At 43.1% G+C, this 14,436-nt stretch overlaps 12 pseudogenes; 7 read left to right on the top strand and 5 right to left on the bottom strand.

Moving 5' to 3' along the window:
- Window positions 1-6,279: 6,279 nt before the first annotated feature.
- LOC143990915 (5S ribosomal RNA) lies at window positions 6,280-6,398 on the top strand (annotated as a pseudogene).
- Window positions 6,399-6,677: 279 nt separating this feature from the next.
- Window positions 6,678-6,796, top strand: LOC143990905 (5S ribosomal RNA; annotated as a pseudogene).
- Window positions 6,797-7,577: 781 nt separating this feature from the next.
- On the top strand, window positions 7,578-7,696 carry LOC143990799 (5S ribosomal RNA; annotated as a pseudogene).
- Window positions 7,697-7,975: 279 nt separating this feature from the next.
- Window positions 7,976-8,094, top strand: LOC143990906 (5S ribosomal RNA; annotated as a pseudogene).
- A 727-nt stretch (window positions 8,095-8,821) lies between these two features.
- LOC143990793 (5S ribosomal RNA) lies at window positions 8,822-8,930 on the bottom strand (annotated as a pseudogene).
- Window positions 8,931-9,037: 107 nt separating this feature from the next.
- Window positions 9,038-9,156, bottom strand: LOC143990752 (5S ribosomal RNA; annotated as a pseudogene).
- Window positions 9,157-9,263: 107 nt separating this feature from the next.
- Window positions 9,264-9,382, bottom strand: LOC143990877 (5S ribosomal RNA; annotated as a pseudogene).
- Window positions 9,383-9,705: 323 nt separating this feature from the next.
- LOC143990738 (5S ribosomal RNA) lies at window positions 9,706-9,824 on the bottom strand (annotated as a pseudogene).
- Window positions 9,825-10,154: 330 nt separating this feature from the next.
- Window positions 10,155-10,273, bottom strand: LOC143990956 (5S ribosomal RNA; annotated as a pseudogene).
- Window positions 10,274-10,718: 445 nt separating this feature from the next.
- LOC143990845 (5S ribosomal RNA) lies at window positions 10,719-10,837 on the top strand (annotated as a pseudogene).
- A 77-nt stretch (window positions 10,838-10,914) lies between these two features.
- Window positions 10,915-11,023, top strand: LOC143990929 (5S ribosomal RNA; annotated as a pseudogene).
- Window positions 11,024-11,130: 107 nt separating this feature from the next.
- LOC143990948 (5S ribosomal RNA) lies at window positions 11,131-11,249 on the top strand (annotated as a pseudogene).
- The last annotated feature ends 3,187 nt before the right edge of the window (window positions 11,250-14,436 follow it).

Here is a 14,436-nt window from a genome sequence, read left to right on the forward strand (position 1 = left end):
GATACATATTGGAAGGGACCTGAGTTGATATAATAATTTTGGTAAGGTCATCATTTTGAAAGCTGCCAGACGACCAGCCCATGTAAATTCGAATTTACTAAGTGTTGTCAGATCTGTTTCAAAATGTTTCTTAAATGGTAAAAAGTTTGTTTTAAATAACTGTTTTGTTTTGTTAGTGAGAGTGATTCCTAAGTAAGAAATCCCCTCGTCTTTCCAGTGGTAGGGGTATTTATTAGACAATAACTGCCTGGTTGTGTTATCTAATCCTAGGTCTAAAATATTGGACTTAGTTTCATTGATTTTATAATATGATGCTGCTCCAAATGTCCAAATTTTGGAGATTTGGGAGAGATGAAATAGGATCAGACACTATAAGCACTATGTCATCTGCGAACAGACTTATTTTATTATCTATTTGCCCAATTTTTATACCAGATAGTTTTGTGTCAGATCGTATACGTTCTGCTAGAGGTTCGATGGCTAAATTAAATATTAAAGGAGATAAGGGGCAACCTTGTCGTGTTCCATTCGAGATGCCAAAGGGCCTAGACATCATATCATTTGTGTATACTCACGCTGAGGGGCCCTTATACAGTGCAAAAATTGCCGATAAAATATTTCCATGAAAGCCGAATTTTAAAAGCACTGACTGTAAATAGCCCCAATGGACCCTATCAAACGCCTTCTCTGCATCCAAAGAAAGGAGCAGAGAAGGCGTTTGATGTCTCTCAGTGAAGTGTATAATATCAATCAGACGTCTTGTTGCATCTGAAGATTGTCGACCTTTAGTAAAGCCAGATTGATCTTTGTGAATGAGGTCTGGTATGTAGTTCATCAGTTGATTCGCTATTGCTTTGGCGTATATTTTGATGTCAATGTTCAATAATGAAATCGGTCTGAAATTTTGGGGAGCATTGGGATCTTTGCCTGGTTTCGGCAGTGTTATGATCAAGGCCTGAAGCATCTCAGCCGGAAATTCTGATTTGGATGCCGCTTCGTTAAAAAGTGAGCATAAGTGGGGAGCCAGTATATCTCGAAGTAATTTATAGTATTCTCCTATCATTCCGTCTGGGCCCGGAGATTTATTGTTGGGCAGGGAGTCTATAGTTCTAGCAATTTCTTCCACTGAAAATGCGACGTTAAGATCAGAGATTTGATCAGTAGTTAATGATGGGAGACTAATGGTATCTAAGAAATCACTTATTATCTTTGGGGTAGGTGTGGGAGTTTGAGAATCATCTTTAAGATTGTAAAGGGAGCTATAATAACAGCTAAATGCATTCGCTATGTCTTGGGGGTCTTGCAATTTTTCTCTAGTAATAGGGTGATATAGATATGGAATCTTTGATTTGGAATATCTGCCTTTGATCCGTAGTGCCATGTTTTTTCCTGCTTTGTTGCTAGTATGGTAATATTTAGCTTTAAGTTTTCTAGTATGTTTTTCAAATGTATCCAATAAAGTCGTTCTGAGTTCCTGTCGTAATATTTGTAGTTTAGTTTTCAGTTGTTGTGATGGGTGAGATTGGTTTTGGGAATCTAATGTTTTAATGTCAGCAGTAAGTTTCTCAATGAGTTTCGTTTTATTTTTCCTGAATTGAGCATTCAGTTGCATTAGGATTCTCCTACTAAATGCTTTATGAGCACCCCATAGGGTGGTGGAGTCTGACACCGATCCCACATTATATTTAAAGAATTCAGTTATCTGGTTTTGTATAGCTGTAGCATAGGTAGGCATTTTGATAAGATATGCATTTGTTCTCCATAGAAAATGGGTCGTTTGAGAGTGTTTAGGTAGAATAGTCATACTAATTGGGGCATGATCAGTCCAAGTGATGGGTGCAATGTCAGACTCCCTCACCCGCTGCAATAACCACTTATCCGTAAAAATATAATCGATATGAGTATAGGTATTATGTACCAGGGAATGATATGTGTATTCACGATCTCCAGGATGATGGCATCTCCATACATCATAGAGATCGCTTTTATTCAAAAAAAATGTAAGTGCACAGTTGGTTCTGATTTTGGGATTAGAAGTGTCTAGTTCTTATTCATGTATTGTGTTGAAGTCTCCACAAATTATTAAGGCACCTTTTCGGCATTTACCTATTTTTCTCATCAGGCCATTCAGAAAATGGGATTGCCTTTTATTAGGCGCATACACATTTACCAATGTAGTAAGTGTATTATCAATGGTACATATTAATATGAGGTATCGTCCATTGGTATCTACAATAGATTCATGCAATTGAAAATTAACTGAATGATGTATGGCAATAAGTACTCCTCTTTTTTTCTGTTGGCCTGATGCTGTAAATATGTGAGGAAAGTTCTTATGGGTGCAAGTGGGAATAGCGCCTGTTTTGAAATGGGTTTCTTGTATACACAATATTTGACATCGCTGGGTATTAGCCATTTGCCACATCGACGCTCTTTTTGCTGGATGGTTAAGACCATTAGTATTTAAAGATATTAACTTTATACTCATAAAAGGATATTAATAAGATGGAAAAAGTAAGTACATACTAGCCTGATAATAGCTTTAAATTCTACTTCCATGTGAACTATCTGTAGTCTGAAATGACTATGAATGTCCAAAAATTTTGTGAAAAGTTTTGATTCAAATTTTGTAGGTTCACAACATACCTGTCCCTTTGAATGCTATGAGTTGTGTATAGGATACTGTGAAGAAAAAAATAAAAGTAAAAGCACAAACAAAAATATAACCAAACATTAAACTTAACTTGCAGTGGTAAACATTTCAATGTATACTGCAACATTAGAATGGGGAATTAGTTCAAAGGTCAGCTGTTCCAAAGATTTAGTATCGCACGGCACGCGGGCAAGCTGATAGATCGGTTTCCTATAGATAGGATTGTATTTTGACCGGATCTAGTCAATGAAAGCTAATGCCATTGTGGCGTAAGTTTCTCCGGATTCTTCTTAGCTCCGATAGGTGGAGTAGGTTTGGGGATAATACCCCATGCGTGAAGTAACTTTATGCCTTATTCCACAGAAATGATTGTATGGTAGGTGTCGTTCTTCTGTATCAGTAGTTTAGATGGTTGTTTCCAACGGTATTCAATTTTATGATTACGCAGAGCTTTTGTAATCGTGGAAAGTTGTCTTCTCATATCTAGAGTATGTTTAGACAAGTCAGCATAAATCTGGATTGTATTATATGGTTGTGGAAGTTGTCCTAGATGTCGCACTTTATATAGGATTTGTTCTTTAACATGGTAGAAGTGTACTCTAAGTAGTACATCACGTGGTATCTGTGGAGGGAGAAATGACGGTTTCGGAATCCGATGGATACGATCAATTGTGAGCTCTAAGGCTGGTATAGCTGGCAGCAAGTTGGAGAATAAGTCAGTGGCATATTTTTTAAGATCAGACTGCTGTATATTTTCAGGGATACCCCTGATTTTGAGATTGTTCTTCCTTGAGCGGTCTTCTAAATCTGCGATTTTAAATTTAAGCCACTCTTTTTCAGCTTTATTTTCTTCATGAGCATCTATTAAATCATTAATAATATTGGTCATGTCTACCATAGAGTTCTCAATAGTGTGTACTCTTTCACCTAAGGAGTTCACTGCTTTGGAGAATTGATTTGTTGTAAAATATCCGTATGAAGCAAAGTATGTAAAGTTAATAGCATTTCTTTTAATTGGGTGTCCAGAATAGGCTGGTTATTAGTGGGGAATGCGGCTATAGGTGAAGCTATAGGAGTTATGACTGTGTTATCTTGACTAATATGAGGTATTTTATAGCTTACCTCCTGGCCTGTGAAATCCAGTTTGATACGAGTTTTAGCCAGGCTGCGACATGTAGGGCTGAGGCAATCTTCCTCATGAGGAGATTCCAGATGTGTTTTCTGAGGTGATTCTTCTAGAGCAGCATCAGGCCTGTCAGTGTATTGCGCTCTCCCTGTTGGAAGGCTGTTGCTGGTACAGCAGCTGTGAGAGGATCTGCGCCATCTTTTTTTCTCCCTCCCGCTGACTGAGAGGAGAATGTCGTTAGTTTTTTCATTTTCCGTTCGTCTTTCCGCTTTTTTGACATCACCTTCGGATTCAGGAACTCTTCCGTCGTCTGTTCGTATCTTTTTTACCGATATTCGCTGTGAATTGTCGCTAATATGCCCGTTCGTGTCACGGAGCTCTCTCACAGAGCTTCCATTCAGCTCATGCGCTGGCCACGCCCCCAGCCTGAGATTTCTGATATCAGCTAAATGTGACTTCAATTGCACGATCTGTTTCTAATGGACAGCATAATGTATTATCAGTAAATGTTAAGATGACATTAGGATGTAAAATAGTTCCATTCATTTTCTAAATCATATGGCATTAAAACGGCTTGTAAGCTGTTGTTCTTTTCCACTGGTTATCAGCATAATTTAATATATGTATATATATGAGCCGATCTACTCTGTATATCCCAGATTGTCTGCTGTTATCACTAGCCTGCCTTCTATATACACTAGCCTCTTTGTATACACCAGCCTGTATACTCTACATACACGACTCCGAAATAGTCATGTATGTATTGGCCTGTGTATGTACTGGCATGTACATGTACTAGCCTGTCTTCTGTATGCCCTAACCTATCTTCTGTATACATTAGTTTCTCTACATACCTTAGAATCTTTGTATACACTAGCGTCACTGTATACTCCAAACTGTCTTCTGTAAACACTTGCCTCTCTGTATATACTAGCATGTCTTCTGTGCACACTAGCCTTTCTGTATACACTAACAATGCTTCTGTATACAATAGCTTCCCTGTTTAATAGCCTCTCAGTTTAATCCAGCCTCTCTGTATACTATAGATTGTTTTCTGTATATACTAGCCTCTCTGTATAAGCCAGCCTATCTTCTGTATACATTAGCCTTTCTTCTGTATACTGTAGTCTTCTATATATATACTAGTTTCTCTTTACACCCTTGCCTCTCTCTAAACACTGGCCTCTCTGTGTACACTAGCCAGTCTTATGTATACTCTCGCCGCACTGTATACACTAGACTAGATGAATGTGTTAGTCTCTCTGTATAACCAAGCCTGTATTCTATATGCATTAGCATATGTCCTGTTATCACTAGCCTTCATTCTATATTCACTAGCCTCTCTGTTTACACCAGCGTGTTTTCTCCATACACGACTCTGTCTTCTTTATACCCTAGCCTATCTTCTATATACACTACCCTCTCTTTTATACACTAGCGTCTCTGTATACCACAGCCTCTCGGAATACACTAGCCGGTCTTCTGCATACAATAGAATGTCTTAGATACACACTAGCCTGTCTTCTGTATGCCCTAGCTTATCTTCTGTATACATTAGTTTCTCTGTATACCTTAGACTCTCTGTATACTCTAGCATCTCTGTTTAACACAAACTGTCTTCTGTAACACTAGCCTCTCTGTATACACTAACAATGCTTCTGTATACAGTAGCTTCCCTGTTTAATAACCTCTAAGTTTAATCTAGCCTCTCTATATACCATAGCTTGTGTTCTTTATACACTAGCCTCTCTGTACCAGCCAGCCTGTCTTCTGTACACTCTATACTATATTCTGTCTTCTATATATACTAGTATCTCTGTACACCCTTGCCTCTCTATAAACACTGGCCTCTCTTTGTATAATAGCCAGTATTATGTATACTCTCGCCGCACTGTATACACTAGACTCTCTGTATACCACCTGCTTGTCTTCTGTACCCACTAGGTCTGTCTTCTGTACCCACTAGCCTGTCTGTTTACACAGGTACACAAAGAGGCCGGAAAATACTGAGAGACTAGGTTAAAAAAAAGGTAGGCGAGTGTAAACAGAGAGCCTGGGGTATACAGAGAGCTTATGTATACAGAGAGGCTTGGGTATACAGTGAGGCTAGTGTATACAGAGAGGCTAGTGTATACCAGTAGACTGACTAGTGTATACAGAGAGGCTAATGTGTACAGAACACAGGATAGAGTATACAGAAGAACGTCCTGGGTATACAGAGATGGTGTGGTATACAGAGAGTCTAGGGTATACAGAGAGATTGAGAGGCTGGGGTATACAGAGAACCTAGTATATACAGAAAAAAGGCAAGGGTATTCAGAGAGGTTGGGGTACAGAGCGACTATGCTGGCCACTCTCAACCCTCTTGACAAACGCCAAGATGGTCACCTCGAAAACAAGCAGAAAAATAAAACAGGTCGTCGACGCCAATAACATATTAAAAAAAGCCTACGGCACCTGGTACTCTGCCTGGGAAGGTTTGAGAGTGGACACCAAGATTATCTACGGCCACATCACCCTGAATGTGCACGATCTCGCCTGATCTTGGATGCTAAGCAGGGTCGGGCCTGGTTAGTGCCTGAATGGGAGACTGCCTGGGAGTACCAGGTGCCATAGGCTTTTTTTAAATATATTGTTGGAGTCGACGACCTGTTTTATTTTTCTGCTTGTTTTCCGAGGTGACCATCTTGGCGTTTGACAAGAGGGTTGAGAGTGGCCAGCAAGGTCGCCAATGATCTCGTCTGATCTCGGATGCTAAGCAGGGTCTGCCTGGTTAGTACCTGGATGGGAGACCGCCTCGGAATATCAGGTGCCGTAGGCTTTTTTTATTTTTCTACTTGTTTGCTGAAGTGACCATCTTGGTGCTTGTCAAGAGTTTTGAGAGTGGCCACAAAGATTGCCTACGGCCACATCACCCTAAATGAGCCCGATCTCATCTGATCTCGGATGGTAAGCAGGGTTGGGCCTGGTTAGCAGCTCAATGGGAGACCGCCTGTTAATATCAGGTACCATAGGCTTTTTTTTAATATGTTGTTGGCGTCGAGGACCTGTTTTATTTTTCTGCTTGTTTTCTGAGGTGAACATCTTGGCATTTTTCAAGAGGGTTGAGAGTGCCCAGCAAGATCGCCTATGGCCACATCACACTGACTGTGCCCAATCTCATCTGATCTCAGTTGCTAAGCAGGGTCGGGCTTGGTTAGTACCTGAATGGGAGACCAACTCAGAATACCAGGTGACATAGGATTTTTTTAATATGTTGTTGGCATCGACGACCTGTTTTATTTTTCTGCTTGTTTGCCTAGGTGACCATCTTGGCGTTTGTCAAGAGTTTTGAGAGTGGCCAGCAAGATTGCCTAAGGCCGCATCACCCTGAATGCGCTCAATCTCATCTGATCTCATATGCTAAGCAGGGTCAGGGCTGGTTAGTACCTGGATGGGAGACTGCCTGGGAATATCAGGTGCCGTAGGCTTTTTTTAATATGTTGCTGGAATCGATGACCCGTTTTATTTTTCTGCTTATTTGCCGAGGTGACCATATTGGCATTTTTCAAGAGGGTTGAGAGTGGCCAGCAAGATCGCCAATGGCCACATCACTCTAAATGTGCCCAATCTCATCTGATATCGGATGCTAAGCAGGGTCAGGCCTGGTTAGTATCCTGGATGGGACACCGCCTGGGAATACCAACTCGACAAACAAGCAGAAAAATAAAACAGGTCATCAACGCCAATAACATATTAAAAAAAGCCTACGGCACCTGGTACTCTGCCTGGGAAGGTTAGAGAGTGGACACCAAGATTATCTACGGCCACATCACCCTGAATGCGCCCGATCTCGCCTGATCTTGGATGCTAAGCAGGGTCGGGCCTGGTTAGTGCCTGAATGGGAGACTGCCTGGGAGTACCAGGTGCCATAGGCTTTTTTTTTATATATTGTTGGAGTCGACGACCTGTTATATTTTTCTGCTTGTTTTCCGAGGTGACCATCTTGGCGTTTGACAAGAGGGTTGAGAGTGGCCAGCAAGCTCGCCAACGATCTCCTCTGATCTCAGATGCTAAGCATGGTCTGCCTGGTTAGTACCTGGATGGGAGACCGCCTCGGAATATCAGGTGCCGTAGGCTTTTTTTATTTTTCTACTTGTTTGCTGAAGTGACCATCTTGGTGCTTGTCAAGAGTTTTGAGAGTGGCCATGAAGATTGCCTACGGCCACATCACCCTAAATGAGCCCGATCTCATCTGATCTCGGATGGTAAGCAGGGTTGGGCCTGGTTAGCAGCTCAATGGGAGACCGCCTGTTAATATCAGGTACCATAGGCTTTTTTTTTATATGTTGTTGGCGTCGAAGACCTGTTTTATTTTTCTGCTTGTTTTCTGAGGTGAACATCTTGGCATTTTTCAAGAGGGTTGAGAGTGCCCAGCAAGATCGCCTATGGCCACATCACACTGAATGTGCCCAATCTCATCTGATCTCAGTTGCTATGCAGGGTCGGTCTTGGTTAGTACCTGAATGGGAGACCAACTCAGAATACCAGGTGACATAGGATTTTTTTAATATGTTGTTGGCATCGACGACCTGTTTTATTTTTCTGCTTGTTTGCCTAGGTGACCATCTTGGCGTTTGTCAAGAGTTTTGAGAGTGGCCAGCAAGATTGCCTAAGGCCGCATCACCCTGAATGCGCTCAATCTCATCTGTTCTCATATGCTAAGCAGGGTCAGGGCTGGTTAGTACCTGGATGGGAGACTGCCTGGGAATATCAGGTGCCGTAGGCTTTTTTTAATATGTTGCTGGAATCGATGACCCGTTTTATTTTTCTGCTTATTTGCCGAGGTGACCATATTGGCATTTTTCAAGAGGGTTGAGAGTGGCCAGCAAGATCGCCAATGGCCACATCACTCTAAATGTGCCCAATCTCATCTGATATCGGATGCTAAGCAGGGTCAGGCCTGGTTAGTATCCTGGATGGGACACCGCCTGGGAATACCAACTCGACAAACAAGCAGAAAAATAAAACAGGTCATCAACGCCAACAACATATTAAAAAACTGCCTACGGCACCTGGTATTCCTAGGCGGTCTCCCATCCAGGTACTAACCAGGCCCAACCCTGCTTAGAATCCGAGATCGGGCACATTCAGGGTGATGTGGCCGTGGGCAATCTTGGTGGCGACGCTCAACCCTCTTGACAAACGCCAAGATGGTCTCCTCGGCAAAAAAGCTGAAAAATAAAACAGGTCGCCAACGCTAACAATATATTTAAAAAAGCGTACGGCACCTGATATTCCCAGGTGGTCTCCCATCCAGGTATTAACCAGGCCCGGCCCTGCTTAGCATCCGAGATCAGATGAGATCTGGCTCATTCAGCGTGATGTGGCCATAGGCGATGTTGCTTGCCACTCTAAACCTTCTTGACAAACACCAAGATGGTCAACTCGGCATAGAAGCAGAAAAATAAAACAGGTCGTCGACACTAACAACATATTAATAAAAGTCTATGGCACCTGTTACTCCCAGGCGGTCTTCTATCCAGGTACTAACCAGGCTCGACCCTGCTTAGCATCTGAGAGCAGACGAGATCGGGCGCCTTCAGGGTGATGTGGCTGTAGGCAATCTTGCTGGCCACTCTCAACCCTCTTGACAAATGCCAAGATGGTCAGCTCGGCAAGCAAGCAGAGAAAAAAACAGGTCGTCGACGCCAACAACATATTAAAAAAAGCCTACGGCACCTGGTATTCCCAGGCGGTCTCCCATCCAGGTACTAACCAGGCCCAACCCTGATTAGCATCCGAGATGAGGAGCATTCAGGGTGAAGTGGTCGTAGGTGATCTTGTTGTCTACTCTTTACCCTCTTGACAAATGCCAAGATGGTCATGTCGGCAAACAAGCAGAAAAAGAAAACAGGTCGTCGATGCCAACAACATATTAAAAAAAAGCCTACGGCACCTTGTATTCCCAGGCGGTCTCCCATCCAGGTACTAACCAGGCACGACCCTGATTAACATCCAAGATCAGACGAGATCAGGTTCATTGAGGGTGATGTGGCCGTAGGCGAACTTGCTGGCCACTCTCAATCCTCTTGACAAACGCCAAGATGGTCACCTCGGCAAACAAGCAGAAAAATGAAACAGGTTGTCGATGCCAACAACCTATAAAAAAAACTGCCTATGGTATTCCCAGGCGGTCTCCCATCCAGGTACTACCCAGGCCCGGCCCTTCTTAGTATCCGAAATCAGACGAGATTGGGCGCTTTCAGGGTGATGTGGCCATAGGTGATCTTGTTGGCCACTCTAAACCCTCTTGACAAACGCCAAGATGGTCACCTCGGCAAACAAGCAGAAAAATAAAACAGGTCATCGATGCCAACAACATATTTAAAAACCTGCCTACGGCACCTGGTGTTCTCAGGCGGTCTCCCATCCAGGTACTAACCAGGCCTGACCCTGCTTAACATCCGAGATCAGATGAGGTCGGGCGCATTCTGGGTGATGTGGCCATAGGCTATCTTGCTGGCCACTCTCAACCCTCTTGACAAACGCCAAGATGGTCAACTCGGCAAACAACATATTAAAAAAAAGCTTACGGCACCTGGTACTCCGCCTAGGAATACCAGGTGCTGTAAGCTTTTTTTTAATATGTTGTTGGCGTCGACGACCTGTTTTTTTTTCTGCTTGTTTGCCGAGGGGACCATCTTGGCGTTTGTCAAGAGGGTTGAGAGTGGCCAGCAAGATCGCCTAAGGCCACAACACCTTGTATGCGCCTAATCTCGGGTGCTAAGCAGGGTCACGCCTAATTAGTAACTGGATGGGAGACTGCCCGGGAATACCAGGTACCGTAGGTTTTTTTTATAAGTTGTTGGCGTCGACAACCTGTTTTATTTTTCTGCTTGTTTGCCGAGGTGACCATCTTGGCGTTTGTCAAGAGGGTTGAGAGTGGCCAGCAAATGCGCCTACGGCCACATCACCCTGAATAAGCCAGATCTCGTCTGCTCTCAGATGCTAAGCAGGGTCGGGCCTGGTTAGTACCTTGATGGGAGACTGCCTGGGAATATCAGGTGCCGACGACCTTTTTCATTTTTCTGTTTGTTTGCTGAGGTGACCATCTTGGTGTTTGTCGAGAGGGTTGAGAGTGGCCAGCAAGATCGCCTATGGCCACACCACCCTGAATGATCCTGATCTCGGATGCTAAGCAAGATCGGGCTTGGTTAGTACCTTGATGGGAGACCGCCTGGGAATATCAGGTGCCATAGGCTTTTTTTTATATGTTGTTGGCGTCAACGACCTGTTTTATTTTTCTGCTTGTTTGCTGAGGTGACCATCTTGGCATTTGTCAAGAGGGTTGAGAATGACCAGCAAGTTTGTCTACGGCCCCAGCACCCTGAACAAGCCTGCTCTTGTCTGATCTCAGATGCTAAGCAGGGTCGGAGCTGGTTAGTACCTGGATGGGAGACCGCCTGGGAATTTCGGGTGCCGTAGGCTTTTTTTAAATATGTTGTTGGCATCAATGACCTGTTTTATTTTTCTGCTTGTTTGCCGACGTGACCATCTTGGCGTTTGTCAAGAGGGTTAAGAGAAGCCAGCAAGATTGCCTACGACCGCATCACCCTGAATGCGCCTCATCTCGGATGCTAAGCAGGGTCACGCATGGTTAGTACCTGGATGGAAGACTGTTTGGGAGTACCAGGTGCCAAAGACTTTTTTTAATATGTTGTTTCCGTCGACGACCTGTTTTATTTTTCTGCTTGTATGCCGAGTTGACCATCTTGGCGTTTGTCAAGAGGGTTGAGAGTGGCCAGGAAGATTGCCTAAGGCCACGTCACACTGAATGCGCCCAATTTCATCTGATCTCGGATGCTAAGCAGGGCTGGGCCTGGTTAGTACCTGGATGGGTATTTCAGGTGCCGTAGGCTTTTTTTTAATATGTTGTTGGCATCGATGACCTGTTTTATTTTTCTGCTTGTTTGCCGACATGACCATCTTGCCGTTTGTCAAGAGGGTTAAGAGTAGCCAGCAAGATCGCCTACAACCACATCACCCTGAATGCGCCTCATCTCGGATGCTAAGCAGGGTCAAGCCTGGTTAGTAACTGGATGGGAGACCCCCTGGGAATACCAGGTGCCGTAAGCTTTTTTTAAATATGTTCTTGGCGTCGACGACCTGTTTTATTTTTCTGCTTGTTTGACGAGGTGACCCTCTTGGCGTTTGTCAAGAGGGTTGAGAGTGGCCAGTAAGCTCCCTTACGGCCACATCACCCTGAATGAGCCCGATCTTGTCTGATCTTGGATGCTAAGCAGGGTCGGGCCTTGTTAGTGCCTGGATGGGAGACTGCCTGGGAATATCATAGTTGCTCTGTACCCCACCCTCTCTGAATTTCCTTGCCATTTTTCTGTATACACTAGGTTTTCTGTATACCCCAGCCTCTCGGCATACAGTAGCTTTTCTGTATACACTAGCCTCTCTGTATACACTAGGATCTCTGTATACCTTAGACTTTCTGTATACCCTAGCATGTCTTTAAACACTAGCCTACCTGTATACCCTAGCTTGCGTTTTCTGTACGCTAGCCTTTCTGTATTCACTAGTCTCTCTGTATACCCTAGTATGTCTTTTATTTACACTAGCCTGTCTTCTTTATACCCTAGTCTCTATGTATACCCCACCCTCTCTGAATACCCTTGCCTTGTATCTGTATACAATAGCCTCACTGTATACTCCAGCCTCTCTGTATACACTAGCTTTTCTGTATACACTAGCCTCTCTGTATACCCCAACCTGTCTTCTGTATACCCTAGCTTGTCTTTTATATATGCTAGCCTGTCTACTGTATAACCTAGCATCTCTGTATACCCCTGCCTCTCTGTGCCCCCCAGCCTGTTTTCTTTATGCCCCAGTCTCTCTGTATACTATAGCCTGTCTGTATAAATTAGCCTCTCTATATACCCTAGCTTTCATTTTGTATACACTAGCCTCACTGCATACCCTACCCTCTCTGTATACACTCTCCTCTCTGCATTAGCCAGCCTGTTTTCTTTATACCATAGGCTCTCTGTATACCCCAGCCTCTCTGTATACACTAGTTCATCTGTATACACTACAAAATCTACACTAGTCTCTCTGTGTAACCCAGTCTATCACTCTGTATACCCTAGACTCTCTGTATACCCCACCATCTCTGTATACCCCGGACGTTCTTCTGTATACTCTATCCTGTCTTCTGTACACATTAGCTTCTCTGTATACACTAGTCAGTCTACTGGTATACACTAGCCTCTCTGTATACACTAGCCTCTCTGTATACCTTTGGTTGTCTTTTGTATACACTAGCCTCACTGTATACCCAAGCCTCTCTGTATACCTAAGCTCTCTGTATACCCCAAGCTCTCTGTTTACACTCGCCTGTCTTTTTTTAACCTAGTCTCTCAGTATATCCCAACCTCTCTATGTACCCATGTAAACAGACAGACTAGTGGGTACAGAAGACAGGCTAGTGGGTACAGAAGACAAGCAGGTGGTATACAGAGAGTTTAGTGTATTCAGAGAGTCTAGTGTATACAGTGCGGCGAGAGTATACATAATACTGGCTATTATACGCAGAGAGGCCAGTGTTTATAGAGAGGCAAGGGTGTACAGAGATACTAGTATATATAGAAGACAGAATATAGTATAGAGTGTACAGAAGACAGGCTGGCTGGTACGGAGAGGCTAATGTATAAAGAACACAAGCTATGGTATATAGAGAGGCTAGATTAAACTGAGAGGTTATTAAACAGGGAAGCTACTGTATGCAGAAGCATTGTTAGTGTATACAGAGATGCTCGTGTTACAGAAGACAGTTTGGGTTAAACAGAGATGCTAGGGAAAAAAGAGAGTCTAAGGTATACAGAGAAACTAATTTATACAGAATTATCTATTATCTATAATGTATACAGAAGAGAGGCTAGTGTGTATCGAAGACATTCTATTGTATGCAGAAGACCGGCTAGTGTATAAAAAAGAGGGTATTGTATATAAAAGATAGGCTAGGGTATAAAGAAGACAGAGTCGTGTATGGAGAAAACACACTGGTATAGAGAGGCTAGTGTATATAGAATGAAGGCTAGTGATAACAGGACACATGCTAATGTATACAGAATACATGCTTGGTTATACAGAGAGACTAACACATTCAGAGAGTCTAGTGTATACAGTGCAGTGAGAGTATACATAAGACTGGCTAGTGTACACAGAGAGGCCAGTGTTTAGAGAGAGGCAAGGGTGTACAGAGAAACTAGTATATATCGAAGACTACAGTATACAGAAGAAAGGCTAATGTATACAGAAGACAGGCTGGCTTATAAAGAGAGGCTAGTATATACAGAAAATAAGCTATGGTATACAGAGAGGCTAGATTAAACTGAGAGGCTATTAAACTGGGAAGCTATTGTATACAGAAGCATTGTTAGTGTATACAGAGAGGCTAGTATGCACAGAAGACACGCTAGTATATACAGAGAGGCAAGTGTTTACAGAAGACAGTTTGGGGGTATACAGAAAGCTAGTGTATACAAAGATTCTAAGGTATACAGAGAAACTAATGTATACAGAAGATAGGTTAGCGCATACAGAAGACAGGCTAGTGTATATCGGAGTCGTGTATGGAGAAAACAGGCTGGTGTTTACAGAGAGG

The sequence above is a fragment of the Lithobates pipiens genome, unplaced genomic scaffold (assembly GCF_037356315.1).
Source record: "Lithobates pipiens isolate NorthernLeopardFrog02 unplaced genomic scaffold, aLitPip1_a1.2 Scaffold_18, whole genome shotgun sequence".
Lineage (NCBI taxonomy): Eukaryota > Metazoa > Chordata > Amphibia > Anura > Ranidae > Lithobates > Lithobates pipiens.